Genomic DNA, 15,467 nt, shown 5'->3' with positions numbered 1-15,467 from the left:
TAGCTTTCCTCTGCTCAAAATCTAGTCTAAAAGTAACTTACAGCCTCATTGAATAGCTTCATGTATTTACAGTGTCTTCTCATAATTTTGCCTCCCAGAGGAGTTAGAGATCATAATCCGCCTTTTTGAGTTCAGATATTGATCTTCCTCTCAGCTGAATTGCCAGGATATTCACCAGGATTAGATTATAGTCATTCAGTTACACCAGTGACATCTAAAAGAACATACTCTTTATTAAAAAGAACAATTGAGATCTGTGTATTTTTGCATCCTTTTATTAGCTTAACTTAGTAATGTCAGATATTGATACTACCATATATATAGTGGCATATTTAAGCTCTTTGAATTGAGATTTTGATTTCACCTATGAACCTAGTGTTTCATATGTGAAATAAATACTCTTGCACTCCCAAAACCCATAAGCTTTTACTGGAGCTAATGTTGTCCTGAAACTACATTAATATACTGTAGTTTTATTTTAAAGGTCTTTAATGTACTTTAAAAGGACCAGAGTTTTTCAGTAACATTAATATTTATAATCTTAAATTACTTTTATGAAGATTAACTTGTTTGCTTGGTTTATTTCGAGGGTGCAGTACTCACAAACATTTTATTGTTAAGGCCATAACCTGGCCTTTTGTGGGATCAGTTTTCCTGTAGAGTGTATTGCCACAAAATTACAAGAAAAATAGCCCAGATTCAACTGAAAAACACTAATTGTTCAAACTTTTGTCCAGCTCAACACTGCAGTAAATGAGCATACAGTACTTAAAGTGGACACAAATATATGGAATGTGCCATTGATTTTTTTTCTAGCCTTCGAAAGGTGATAAAGATCCACAGTTGTGTGCAGGTTTTGTTTATTTAAGTTATATAACGTTTCTTCTTTTATATTTTGCTTCTCTGTGTTGGAAAAACTGAAAAGAAAAGGTAACTGTGAGCATCCAGATTATTTTCATTCATCACAGCGGCACATTGAAAAGGCAAACTTGGTTAACAAATGCTTTTAACCACAGGCTTTGCACTTTGTTGAATTTTGTGTTCGTAGTTGCAGAGTGCAGGTTGGACCTGAATGAAATTAAGAAAGTACATTATCACTTGATGCGGCAGGGGCTGATTAAATGGACTGCATTTATATAGAGCCTTTCTAGACTCCCAACCACTCAAAGTGCTTTACACTACATGCCAACATTGACCCATTCACACACACATTCCTACACTGATGAGGCAGAGGCTGCCATGCAAGGTGCCAACCTGCTCATCAGGAGGAGTTTCTAATTCTCAGTCACACACACACACACACACACACACACATACACACACACACACACTTGCACACCAACGGCACAGCCTTTGGAAGCAATTTGGGGTTCAGTATCTTGCCCAACTACACTACACTTCGACATGCGGACTGAAGGGGCCAAAGATCGAACCGCCTTTCTTCCGATTAGTGGACAACCTGCTCTACTTCTTGAGCCACAGCCACCCGAAGTCTGAAGATTTTTTGAATTGAGCTGAGTCCAAGTCTTGTTGGTTTACTTTGCAGATTATGAAGGGACTGTTAATTTAGACCTTAAATGAAGTCTTTATCCTGATTGGATATGCCCCATTCTGCTACCTCACAAATTAGTCAGTTTAGTGTTGTTTTCTTGAAAAGAACACTCAAATCTGATTGGTCCTCCGTAAAGGTTTATACAATGAGTTCAGGTATCAGCACTCATATTCAGCTGAAAAGCTTGGGCTGAAACTATTTGTCAATCAATTGGTTAATCAATGGGCAACTTTTTTGATGATTGAATAATTATTTAAGTTGTTTTTCCAGAGAAAAATACCAAGCTTTCTGTGGTTCCAGATTCTCAGATGTGAGGATTTGCCGCTCTTCTTTGTCTTACCTGATGTTACATTGAACATCTTTGGGTTTTGGATGGTTGGCTGAACAAAAGCAATCTCTATCTCCCTAAAGATACATCAATTAAACAAATGAGACAAAAACCACTTACCACCACTTACACTTGTTAATTTATTTATTGAGAAAAATGATCCAATGTCACATATTTGTGTGTGGCAAAAGTATGTGAGCCTCTAGAATTATCAGTTTATTTAAAGGGGAAATTAGAGTCAGGTGTTTCAATTAATAGGATGACAATCAGGTGGGAGTATGGGACGGCCCTGCCTTGTTTAAAGAAGAGAAATCTGAGTGTTCACTGTCAAAGTCTGAGCTTCACAACACAGGTTTGTGGAAGAGTGTCATGTCTTGAACAAAGGAGATTTCTGAGGACTGTAGAAGAAGAGCTGATACTCACCAGGCTGGAAAGGGTTAGACAACTATTTCTAAAGAGTTTGGACTCCACCAGTTGACTGTCAGACAAAATGTGTACAAATGGAGGACATTCAACATAAGGGAGGGTGAAAAAATTGATTCGCATAAGAATCTTGATTCTTTTCTCCTACGATTCTTAATTGATTCACAAAATTCAATTTTCTAAATGTTAGTTATTAACGTGATGTTGACGGAACAAAAAAGGTGGACTGGACAGTCACCATCACTCAGAGACTAACGTTAGCGGAGTGGAGCAGCGAACTCCAGCAGTAACAAACAAGACCAGCTGACCAACACACACTGCAGCACGTAAACAACAACAACAACCAACTCTGAGGTGAAGAAAAAATAACTCAGTGCTCAGTCTGTTTCATTTCAAAAACCCTGCACCTGCTCAGCATCTTGGATAGCGATGGCTCTCCGCTGCTGGAGATAACAACACAGCGGAGCAGTCTGCCTCCCCCTCAGTTTGTTATTGTCATCCAGGCAGGAGACTTTAAGATGCTTTCAAATTAATTAATTAAATAATTAATTAATTAATTAATGCAGTCAACTTTTTAAAATTAAAAGGCCACGGACCATTTATCTTAATTGCCAGTCATGTTCCATATTGTATTTCAGTGGAATGACACCAGTGAATGGTTTGGCACACAGTTTACTGGAGCAAGAGACAGAAAATTCTAACAGGGCTGACAGACAGTTATTTGAAACGTTCAGTTGAAGCCATTGCTTCAAAAGGGGTACATACCACTTACTGAGAGCAAGACTTCACATACTTTTGCCTCACAGAAATATGTAAGATTGGATAACTTTGCTCAAAAAATAAACATGTTTAACATTTTTGTGTAATTCTATCAATTGGGTTCCCTTGATCTAGTTTTGGGACTTGTGTGAAAATCTGATTACGTTTTAGGTCCTATTTAAGCAGAAATAGAGAATTGTCTAAAGGGTTCACAAACTTTCAAGCACCACAGCATGTTAGACTAATACACAGATATATTTTATTTTTATGTACACAGCATTATTTATTTTTATTTTATGCATTATTAATATGATGATATGATGATATGATATTAATTTAGTTATTCCAAATTTACCCATTTGGGGGAATTAAGTGCTTTATATGAAATAAGGTTTAAGTTTTGCAATATATTTTGATGCATATTTCAGTTTAGTGATACACAATATATCCATGGCTGATATATTATGCCATAAATTAGAAAATTGAATTATTATTGTTCTGACAAAAGAATTTCAGCTGATAATCACATTTAGATAATTTGGAGCCTTACAATAGCAATACTGTGACATAATTTGTTTTGAACAAATTTGAACTCCTAAAAACCCACATAGCCTAATGCTAAACTTTGTGGTACCTCTGTTGCCCTACTTGACTTACAGATTTATTGCCAAATATGTTGCTCATTTTGGCACGGACAATGCTTCTGCGTCTCAAAAAAGAAAAACCTACCTTGCACCACCTCATGAGAACTAATGACACTGCTTTGCATTTAGTATTGGCCCTCTGCTGCATACATAAAAAACTAAAAGTGTATTGTATCTTACTTTTTTTCTTTGTTTGATTTGTTTTAATTTAGGCATTTTAAATATTCTGTAGTTTGACACAGCACTTGCTCAGTGAATGCTTGTGTGTGCACACGCGCATATGCATGCATGAATCCAGTTGCGCGCATGCAGCTCCATTTACATGAGCATTTTATGCAGGCTTCTATCCAGTATCCAGCCATTTCAGGTTATCAGAATAAGAGAGGGGGGGGGGGGGGCAGAAAGAAAGGGCTACATTAGTTTATAGTGTGCAAATAAATCATGTCCATACAGTATTGGGTGCATTCTGAAGTTATAGGCTCCCACAACAAAAGCAGTTTAACACTTGGCCAATATTAATAGCAGTGAAACATCAAGACAGGAATATGTTTAGGGATACGTTTTATGTGTCCCTAGCTTGGCATGGTGAAATGCCTTTTAAAATTGGAGTCTGTCCAGTTGTCAGTGACAATGATGCTGATTTATTGGAGCAGAGGGAAGAGATGCAGGACAGAGGCTGTTTCCCTCCAAAGCTCTCCATTTGGTAAATGATGCTTAGGTGTTCACTTTTCTTTGTTGACATGGGCCCAAAGCACAGCTGCATCTGCACTAATGCAGAGTGGATCACGTGACACTTTTGCCCATACTACTACAACTACAAATAATATAACACAGTCTCTGGATTTAAATGAATATACGTGTGTTCTTCACATACAGCTGATCTAATGGTGTTTATATTAGTAGTATGGTACAGAGAGGAGTGACGTAAGCAGTAATGAATGAGGAAGTTATGATCAGATTTGAGAGAGATGAGTGATAATGCCATGCATGGGCATATCATTCAAGTGTGTTCACCTTCGTCAAATGGACTTTATTTTATTTGTAAAATAATAGGCAGTAATTAGCATTTAAATGTAGTTTACTCCTTATTCAAATGATTTCTCAGCAAAAGTGCATTCACAGCTTCTTGTTTAATGAATTATTTTCTGCTTTCATATTTATATGTGAAATCATCCACTAAGGAGAAAGTCAAACTCCTTTTATTATGTTTTTCATAGTAAATGTTTTTGATAAGCAAAAGAAACAAATAAATAAAGACAAAAATTAAAAAGTCTAATTGCTTTTCAATCTGCTTTTTATCCATGAGAAATACCACTGCTTTTTGTAGTACATTAATATATCGATGTTCTCTATTTTTTTTATACATATATATATATATATATTATACTCTCTAGTTTAAGTGGGTGTAATAAGTCATACCATAAATTCTGAAATGGTGGCCAGCGTCTTTTAACAAAGGGAAATTTAGGCCTTTATTATATTATAATAATATTATAGTAACCAGGCAGAACACTTGGTTATCGATCGCAGGCTTCCATGGATTGTGGTTGTGGGCCACCTGCTGCCATGGTCCTTGACGCCCATGTCTGCCATTATCATTACTCATATTTCTATTATTATTATTTTGTTATTGTTGTTATTGTTATTACTGTTGTTGTGCTTCTCTGTGTCTCTCTCTTCCCTCTCCCTCTTTCTCTGTCAACCCAACCAGTCAAGGCAGATGGCTGCCCACCTAGAGCTCTGCTCTGCTTGAGGTTTCTTCCCGTTAAAGGGGAGTTTTTCCTTGCCGCTGTCGTCAAGTGCTTGCTCATGGGGGAATGTTGGATCTCTGTAAATTAAAGAGTACGGTCTAGACCTGCTCTATGTGAAAAGTGCCCAGAGATAACTTCTGCTGTGATTTAGTGCTAAATAAATAAAACTGACTTGACTTGATTATATTTTGTAAGATTTTAGTATGAAGCTTCCCTGTTTTCTGATATGGGGCCTTATATATCAAGGATCTTAGAGCAGAGCAACTGGCCAAAAATTGTGTTAGTGATGCATATTTGGTCCTACATTTCAGGACTAAAAGCATTCTATCAATTTTCATAACTTTCTATCTTAGCAAATATTTAGGAGAGCTCCAGAGGTGTCCTAACCTGTTAGGTGTTGCCAGGAGGTGACGTTCAGGCAGAGATATTCTTTGAGAGGAGATGTGGGCTTATTAAAGCATTGTTTTGACAAAAAAAAGAATAATATTTGAGAATGAGCTTGTGCGGGATGCAAAGGAGAGCACATGCTGTCCCTACAGAAACCAAGTTCCTCACACTGGTACCCTTTATTGTAACGGGGATTATGCAATTTTGCAACAATGAAGAGCCATAAATCAATCACTGCATGATGTGGAGGCAAAAATTATATTAGACGTGTATTTTTGGAGAAATTACTATATTATAGTCTTAATACTTTGATGGTCATTAATCAAGTGTAGTTTATGCCTTTAAAAAGAGCACGATGCACTCTTGACCTTATCTTTGACCTTTTATATGCTTTTATATGCTGTTGTTCTGTTTTAGGTAAGATGTCTGGCCAGGATGTCTCACATCTTGTTTCTGTTGGCAAAATAATGTCTAGTCTGTTAGGAAAGAAGTAATAGGAAGTGCATGATACATGGTGACCCCGATTCTAAGAAGTGATCGATGGAAAAGGGGAACTTAATGCAAGAACTGGAAACTGTGCAAGAAGGGCATGACACCATATATAGAATTATTATTAATAATCTTTCAGGAAACAGGTGTCTGCAGACAGAAGTGTGACTGCACACGAGGTGCTTGTGTTGACGGTTGTGTTGGGTCAAGGCTGAAAGTATAAAGTGTTTGTGTGAGCTATTCAAGGTGCTCCCCTCGCTGCAGAGCTCAGGGAGCCTGTATGCACATGCTTTAGTGATTTATTAAAGGTAGTTGGACCGCAGGAAAAATACTGTGTCTCTGGTATTTAATTACCTTTGTCACCTAACTAGACAGCCTGACTTTTCAGCTGCTACAACAGTGCTTATAGATGTCATAAAGGCAATTCACATAAGAAGGGTCCTCAGTGAAGACTCAGACTTGATTGTACACAATCATGTCAGCCTTAAGTCCATCAGTACAACAACATTACGCTTGTTATACTCATTCATCATTCTTAGTGTCTCTTTTTAAACAGAAATACTCTTCTCATTCACTCATTGATTCAGGTTTTATTCTGCTGTTCTTTGTCTTGGTTGAATCCATGAATTTTGAGTGTCTTGGGGTTTGGAGTCGGGATTCACCCAGTTGCACAGGTTAATTTAGTATTTAATTTGTTTTCCATACAAATGGTTGTTTAGTTGATAATTGTTAAGCGTTCTCTGTTTAGAGACAGTGGTGAGGATCCCTGCTGTTCATATTTATATACAATGGCTCTGAATGGAGATTTCTCCCCTGTTTATAGTTGTTTATTGCTATAACTGTTTATGATTTTAATACAAAACAAAGTTTAATTTTATCAAATGCTATCTTTGCTATTTATTTATTTTATATTTAATTTATTAATTTATAGTTGACAGGAAACATGAGGATAAAGAGATGGTTATGAAAGAACCATAGCTAGAATCAAACTGGGGGTGTTTACATAGTATTGTATGTCATTGTGCCTTGACCATTCGGCTACTGGGGCGCCCTAATTTGGCATTTCTAAACCCTAACCCTAAAATATTCACTTCTAGGTAGTTAAATATTTACTTGTCATTGAAATAAAATAAATAATTTGTATGCAGAATAATCAGAGCTGTATTTTCCTACATCAAAACAAACAAAAAAAAAAATAGTTTAACCCTTGCTTACATAACAGGCCAATAAAATTGGCATCAACTGTCATAAAATGCAAGTAATTACTTGGCATATAGCAAAAATACAGCATCCATTTAGAGTGCATGTCATAAAAGACACCATAATGAGTACAAGTTAGTGAAGCGTGGAAGTGCCATCATCATAACATCATGCAACATAATTATGTTGACAGCACTCAACTGAAACTTGTTTTACATTGTGTCACCGCTGTTCTGCCAAACATCTGTAATTCACTACAGTCTCACATTAGCATCTCATAACCTGAAGTTTAAATTAAGTCTGTTTGAAAGACTATAAAAACCAATGTGAATTAAGTACAGTGCATTTTCACTATGCATCAAACTATGCATAGTTTATGGGAGAGTAAAAACATGCTCTTGTCAAGTTTGTTTACAAGGAAACAAAGTTTTGTTTTTGCATATATTAAATGTAAAGTCTGGGTTTTCATGCAGGAAATTGTTTAGCAGAGGTGGTAAGCTGTCCAGATACTGGTGCATTTCTTCTCATGATCAGTTAAGTTTACAATAGCCACAGTCATACTTGCCTATTTGGTCATGTGTCTGATATTCTTATGCTGCGGCATTGCTGCTTTGTCGGTGGTATTTGGACCCCACACTGCCCTCTGGGACCTTCCAAGGCATTTTGCAGCTTGCTGGACCAACCCTAGCCACTGCTACTCTCAGCTCAAACCATTTAAAACATTGCCTCTACTACTGCTTCTTGCTGTCTAACCTTGTTCCCTGCCTTCACCTTTGCGAACTGATATTTTCTGAAGGTCTTTTTTCCTCAAGATGTCAGACAGTGAGGGCGGTTCAGGCGGCAGTGCTGCAACTGCTGCAGCCGTTCTCAGCAAGTCTTGATAAAGCTCCAGTAAACAAAACAGAGAGGCTGCACAGAAGCTATTCCAGTGCCGTTATTGGCTGTGCTGTGGCGTTGCTGCCTCCTCATATCTGTCTTCTTCCTTTATGTATGCAGAAAAATACGGAGGATGGACAGGATGCTGACAGAAGTGACTAAGGCTTCATGTGAGGGCTTTCTTTTGTAACAGGTAAGAAAGTCCTGAGAATTATTGGTGAATCAGTCATTCAATGCAGCTTTTGTCTATCCATTTTACAGTTATCATTCGCAAAGGTACATAAAAATGTATGCAAACATGCATGCAAAGTAATTAAAACAGAAGGGGCATGAGAAGTGTTTCATACTTCATTTAGGAGTTGACTGCTATGGATGGCAAGGTTAGAAATGTAATGGGCACAGAGTTAATATACAGATTACTTGTGCATCCAGACAATTAAAATGTTTTCTGTTCTGAATATATAAGTCATTAACTGCTACATTGTAAGAAATCAAAAGTTTCATAAAAGCCACATAATGTATGTGCTCTTGAAGTTATTGGAAAATGAATTGCATTGCTTCAGTTAGAAATTTCTATGGTGAATCTCTGCCTTGATTATTTCTGATATAAGAGAAAGCACTGAGTACTACAAGTGAAATTGAAAATTCATACAGCTTGGTGATCTGTGCATTTACTGTTGCTCCTCAGTAAATCTATTTGGTTGTGCACACTGTAAGCATGTATATTTGTACAAATGCACATGTACACCTGCGCATATGTAGGCATGTAATCCTTAGGATTCTTGATTGTATTTAACAGATAAAAGGTAAGTTTAGGAATGGTTCCTTGGCTAATCACAAACCTTGGTACACAAGCCAAGGCTGCACATTTCAAGCATATTTGATGCAATCTGCTGTAGTTTCAAAGCCTCTCCTCTATAAACAGATGAGGGTAATTTGTTTTGTCAATTCAGCCAATATGTTCTAGCTGCCAACTTGCTCTCCACAGAACATCCGAAAGCAAGAAGGAAAGAGACTTAATAACTGATTTTGTTAGAAAATACATTTTAACATGCACGCTTGCATACACACATGCACATCCACTTACCCATGCACACATACACTCTGTCACATGTTGTTTTAAATACGGTAAGTTGAAGTTAATGGGGTGATATGACCATAACTTAAGCTAGTTTAGCATGCAGCTCAGGTTCAGGTCACCGCTGACATACATGCTCTAAGGGCAGAGGAGGCTATCTGAGGTGAGCAAACCTGAACATTTGTACAGTTGCACAATTGCTATCCAATTTAGAACCCCTACTTTTTAAGTCTAGTGCATCCAAATGGCTGTCTATGAGATGAACTGCTCCTTCTAGACGAGATAAAGCACACTCAATGTTCCCCAGTAAGATAGATGGGCACATTTGCATGCTGGGCTGTCACTTTCACCGCTGCCAGGCCACCTTCCTCCTTAATTTCTTTTTAGTCTCTTTCTGCATTTTACAACGTCTGGTTCTGAAAAAGGAGTACTACATAAATTACTAGTAGTTAGGAGGATGCCATGATGTCTGATGTATATTTCCCAGTTGACTGACAGTGGTAAGTAATTTTTTCTGCTGCGAAAGCCAGCAAATAGCCCATGCAAGTAAAACAATGGACTGTGGCTAATGAATAGGCCATGACAGTAGGTTTTCCAGGCAGTTAAACCAGGGGTTAATTTGGACAGAAATGACATATGCAGTATTTCTGACATAGCATTTTCATCATGTTCAGACCTAATTACTGGAAATGGAAATATCAGTAGACTAATAGAAGTTAGTCTAAATGTGATATACAGTATATGTATTGTTTTCACTTTTACATTTGTAGGTTATAATGGACAAAGCATATGCTGTATGTGCACTGTATTATACATAGTACTGTATATATGTATAGTACTATACTGTATGAATGAAAGAGCTTTAAATGCAAAGCAGCAAAGAGGACAGATGAGCAGAAGTGTCAGTGTTGGGTCAAGTGGATGTCTGTGGGAACAATTACTATACAAGGAGATGGATAATAGCAGCACTTACTCCAACACAGGTAGGAGATGCAAAGTCCAACAGTCTGTTTATTCTTACAGTCAGCAATGTTATGCATTAGTCAAAATCTAATATTTTTTATTCTGGCATGGGTTCATCACTAAAAATACAACTTATACAGCTTTGTATTTTAGCTCTTACGCCTGGTACACACAGCCTGTGTGAGCAGCGTGTGTGTGTTGCAGAACCTCTTGCTTTTCATTTCGGTGCCCATGTTAACAGATTAGAGCAGGCACACAGCACGCGTGAGATGCGCATCTCACGCGTGGCTGCTGTGGTGTGTCATCTAGAGATTTGTAGGGCTGTAGTCTCCTGGTTGACTGGTCGATTAGTTGGTCAATATGCTCTTGTCCGACCAAATTCTCATTGGTCAAATAAATGCTGTGTTACTTTCATAAGGACAAAAGTGCTATATCAGTAGCCTTCCAGGATTAATCCATTTGCTGTGGTGGGAGGGACAGAATAACCAATTACCTGTGAAAACAGGGGTGTATTCAAAACACTCCCGTTGTTTTCACAACTTTGAACTCGCCCAACCAAACGCAGACTGCTAGATCTTACTGTACTCGCAGATCTCAGCAAACATAGACAGTGAAAATGATATGTTGACAGTCATATTGACATCACACCAGCAACATCACATCTTTCACTATAGTTTCAATGTCTATATCTTTAGAATATGTCACAGACATGAAGTGCCACCACTGCGGGTCAGCCTCACTTGGAGGAGGTGACAGCGGGGTTTAACTAGCGAAATGATTAATATAATGAGTAAAAAAAAAACACGTCCTTTGTGAGGGATGTATGTGGCTGACACAGAAGTATCCCCAACCAGACCCCACCATGCCCGTCAGAGAGAAAGCCGCTTTCACCTCAAATATTATTTATTTTTAACAATTGAGCACATACTTCTTAATCTTTTTCTGACTAAACTAAATATAAATGAAATTTATAATTAAATGATATGAAACATGCTATTATTGAGGGCCATTATCAAAGCCAAACTCTATGTAGAAAGATAGAGCTGGCAGCAGAAGCGCTGCAGAAGTGCCGCAGCAGCAACACTGTCTGTGTGGATGCTGCAAACGTGCGAGACGCGGCAGTTCAGCAACGCACACGCACTGCTGAGGTTCATGCAGGCTGTGTGTCCCAGGCGTTAGGGTCTCGCTGACATACATACCAGTAATGTCCTTTTCTCACTGTTGTGTTATGTTTTTTATATTTCGACCTTATTCTTCCTTATAGTGAGCCTTGATTCAACTCAGTGGCCATTGCTGTGTATATAAATGATGAGGCAGGAAATAGTCTATATTTTCCCTGCCATCAACATCCAATGAAAGACCAAAACTAACAATGAATTAGTATGTCTCTAAATACAAATATATATAAATATAAATATAAATGAATTTTCCAGCCTATATGACTCTTAGACTGTTTGCTCCTTCTGAAGTCGTAAACGGTCACAAATATAGATATAAACAAATATATTCATTTGCAAAAAAGGCAAAATACCTAAAACAGCTTGGCACTGTAGTTTCTAACAAACATAACTCAAACAGGAGTTAAGAGTGTGTTTGTTGAGGACTATTTTCAGCTGCATATAGAGAGTATTTAAAGCACCATGATAGCGTATGTGGGGTTCATTCAAAATGATCTACAGTGCTTATGGTCATCATAATGAGAGAACATATCACCCAGTGCAATAGTGTGGCTTTTTAATTATTCAATTATGGAGTTCTATGACACAGAGGAGTAAGCTATGCTTCACCTACACGGACAATACACGTTTGTAGTATTGTTGATTTTGGTCTTTTTAATGGGATTTCTCAACAATAAGATATAGGATAGGATATCACGAAACTCACCCTTCACTGTCGAAAGGATCTATGTGTGACCACTGTTCCTTTTTGCCAGTGTATTTTTCTTGGTTTTAGCATATGTCATCATGACTTTTGAGGTGACTAATGCACCAGCAGTACAGGCAGTGAATATCTGGTTTCTTTTTACTTCTGTAAGGTGCCTTATGTAGCTTTTGAAGTGGTGACAACCAAACCACTAATAAACATTTACACATGCTGCTAATTTAACTTTCACTTTTTAATTCTGCTTTATGTAGTCATTGCCTGAATTCACCAAACTAGTAATTACTGCAAGGATATTTCATTTAACTTCTATTTTAAGAGTGTTTGTGTTACTGTATTTCTTCACCACCTTCCATTGTACCTCAGGATATAATGTTAGCACAATATCCAAGACACATCAAATGTTTGCCAATACAACCTGATATGATAAAAATAATAATATTGGAGCATATATAAGGTGCTTATTTTGCAAGTGTGCTGATATAAAGGGTAATGAACAAAAGCTCTTGTCTCTTCTCTCTATTATACTCTGGTTCTGTTATACTCTACTTGAGTGGCGACCTTGCAATGAAAACAGTTTTCTCTAGAGAAAAGAACCTTGAGAGGCTTCGTTGGGATTATTAATAATGATTGTTATATCTAATGTGACTATAACTGATCTCTAAACTATCACAGCCTGTGTACACAATCAATTTAAATTGCAACAGTAGTTCTAGATGTATGTTTTTTTTTTTTCTCTAACATTTCATGCATTCAGTTTCAGCAGTAAATGGAGCACTCTGTATCAGTGATGAGGTTGGGAACCAGAGGGAAATATTTATGATAGAATTAGATTATTCTTTTTTCCTCCCTCAAACTAGAAAACTGAAGTTTCTGCATGAATTTGTCAGAGATGAAATGATAACTGACTTTCAACATCTGTGACAGCCATCTGTGACATTCCAAAGGTGGCCTTTTCTGTTTGTTCTCCATATGCTTTGGCTCTTATGAGATGAGTTGCTGGAGTCTGAATGCAAGTATTGTCATAATGGAAACCTAACAATGTCCCCTGAGCTAGAAGCTCACATTGACAATGACTGACAGACAGTTTCTGGTGATCACAGACTTAAGTCCCATTGGAGAGTGCTGCCTACTCCCGCTCATGAATACTCATAAGCTGTAATGCGGAGAACCACAAGAACTTGTTCTCTAGTTCATAAACCTCCAGGTGTCTCTTGGAGGAATGGTTAAAAATAGCTTAAGTAGGAGGAAGAAATGTGCTTTAGGGTCTATTTAAGTGTCCTGTGTCAATTAATGTCTATTATAGTCCCAAAATATTCTTTAGACACAGTATGGTGTACTGGTTGTCTGATGACCGTTGGTTTTTCAACAAGTCAGACAATAAATGAATCATGTATATTCTTGCCACACAGTAAGTTAAGACGGATTTGAAGCATATCATAAGTTCTGTAATTTTGATTTGAGTTTGTGGCATGGTGTACAGGTGCGGCCACATCTCCAGTGAGAGATGGGGCATGAGGAAATGTTGAGAGATTAGCCTTACGTTGAGACAGCCGCAAAACCTCTCATTATTCATTCTTCCTCCTGTCAATGTGAAGTATTACTGTCTCTGCCAGTCTTGACACGCTCTTACCAAATCCACAAGGGGCCTTTCATTTAACTGCTGTTCCCTTCACAGTGCTGTTAAATGGCTCATTAGTAAGGCTAAGATGTCATGTACTGAAGGACAAATGTATTGGCTCTTCAGCTTTACCTGTGCTGTCATATACATAAGAATGGTGATTGGAGATTAGTGCTGTCTGTGAAACAGCAAAAGAGAGTTGGCCATGAAAGCAGAGAAGTGATGCACTGAGGAGATCTGGCTAATTATATTTGACAATGACGTGAGAAATATCTTGGTCGTCGCTGTTTTGAACTGGCACTGCTTTGATCCCTGCATAAACATTCAGCAAATCAATTTTAAAGTGACGTCATTGAACATTTTTATAGCTCTAAATTATAGCCCGACCGATACTGGATTAGAGATCAGACTTTAAACAAGACTAAGAGTCTGCAGCAGTGCTTTTGATGTTCACAATGACAATGCTGACATACTAATGTTACCATGTTCACCGTCTTCATGCTAATGTTTGCTAATTAGGTCTTATTAAGTACAGCTGAGGTTGATCAGGGATCGGTAATTTCATAAGGTTTGCTGGAATTTGGTCATAAACAAAGTATCACAACTTATATATTTATTTCCCCCCTCCAAAATTTTCAAATCCAATCAGTAGTTGTAGAGACATTTCACTCAAAACCACAAATGTGAACCTCATGGTGGAGTTAGAGGAAAAGTCAGATGATCACCAAAGTCATTAGGTTTCATCCTCTGAGAACCATGAACATCTGTACCAAATTTCATGGCAATGCTTCCCATAGTTGTTGAGATATTTCAGTCTGGACCAAAGTGGTAGACCGTCTGACAACTGAAATCCAAACTTAATATTTGGGTGTCAGGAGTTTAAACAGAAAACTTTGGGAATGTATTTATGATTGAAATTCTGTCAGGTACAGCTCTATCACTGAATACATCTTCAGGGCAAAACACTTTTATTGGTATGTTTGTCTTTGAAAATGGGAAGTTGTTGCAAAACTTTCTGCATCGTCCTTTCCCCACACCTTTATTTCCCATTTCATTATCTTTCTCTCTGTCACTGTCACTCTCTCACTCTCTCTTTGTCTGTATACATCCCACCTTCCTCATCCCGCCTTTTTTTTGCTATCAATTTAGAGGAAGAAATAGATTGTATCCTTGCTCCGGTAATCAATTTGTGTCTGCACACTAGGTTTCTCTATAGAAGTGCCATAAAGGGAGAACACTTGGTATTCACAAAATTGAATAATGGGCCACCATAAATTCTGTAGAGATGTGCTGTCTGTTTCAGTTATGTTTAGGGAGATCTCCACTAGATAACTTGATAGCATCTTCTGTACTTGTGTGACTTTCCTTCTCTTACACCTCAATATTCAAACCGTTATGTCTCTGGTGGTCTGGCAACAGTAAACAACATGCAGCAAGTAATGCTTGTAAATTTCACTTCACTTACATTGCGGATCTATTCTAATAAAATGGTGCTATTTAAAGTAATGTTTTGTT

At 37.6% G+C, this 15,467-nt stretch overlaps 1 long non-coding RNA gene across 1 annotated transcript in view; it reads left to right on the top strand.

Annotated features, from left to right (window-relative positions):
• The window catches only part of LOC122979604, a 50,234-nt gene that overhangs the window by 9,298 nt on the left and 25,469 nt on the right, over window positions 1-15,467 (top strand). Inside the window, exon 2 of the long non-coding RNA XR_006402882.1 lies at window positions 8,530-8,602. This is a non-coding gene — a long non-coding RNA (uncharacterized LOC122979604). The remainder of the gene's footprint in view (window positions 1-8,529; window positions 8,603-15,467) is intronic.

Source organism: Thunnus albacares, chromosome 3 (assembly GCF_914725855.1).
Source record: "Thunnus albacares chromosome 3, fThuAlb1.1, whole genome shotgun sequence".
Taxonomy (NCBI): Eukaryota; Metazoa; Chordata; class Actinopteri; order Scombriformes; family Scombridae; genus Thunnus; species Thunnus albacares.
This window is presented reverse-complemented; position numbering and strand designations above follow the sequence as displayed.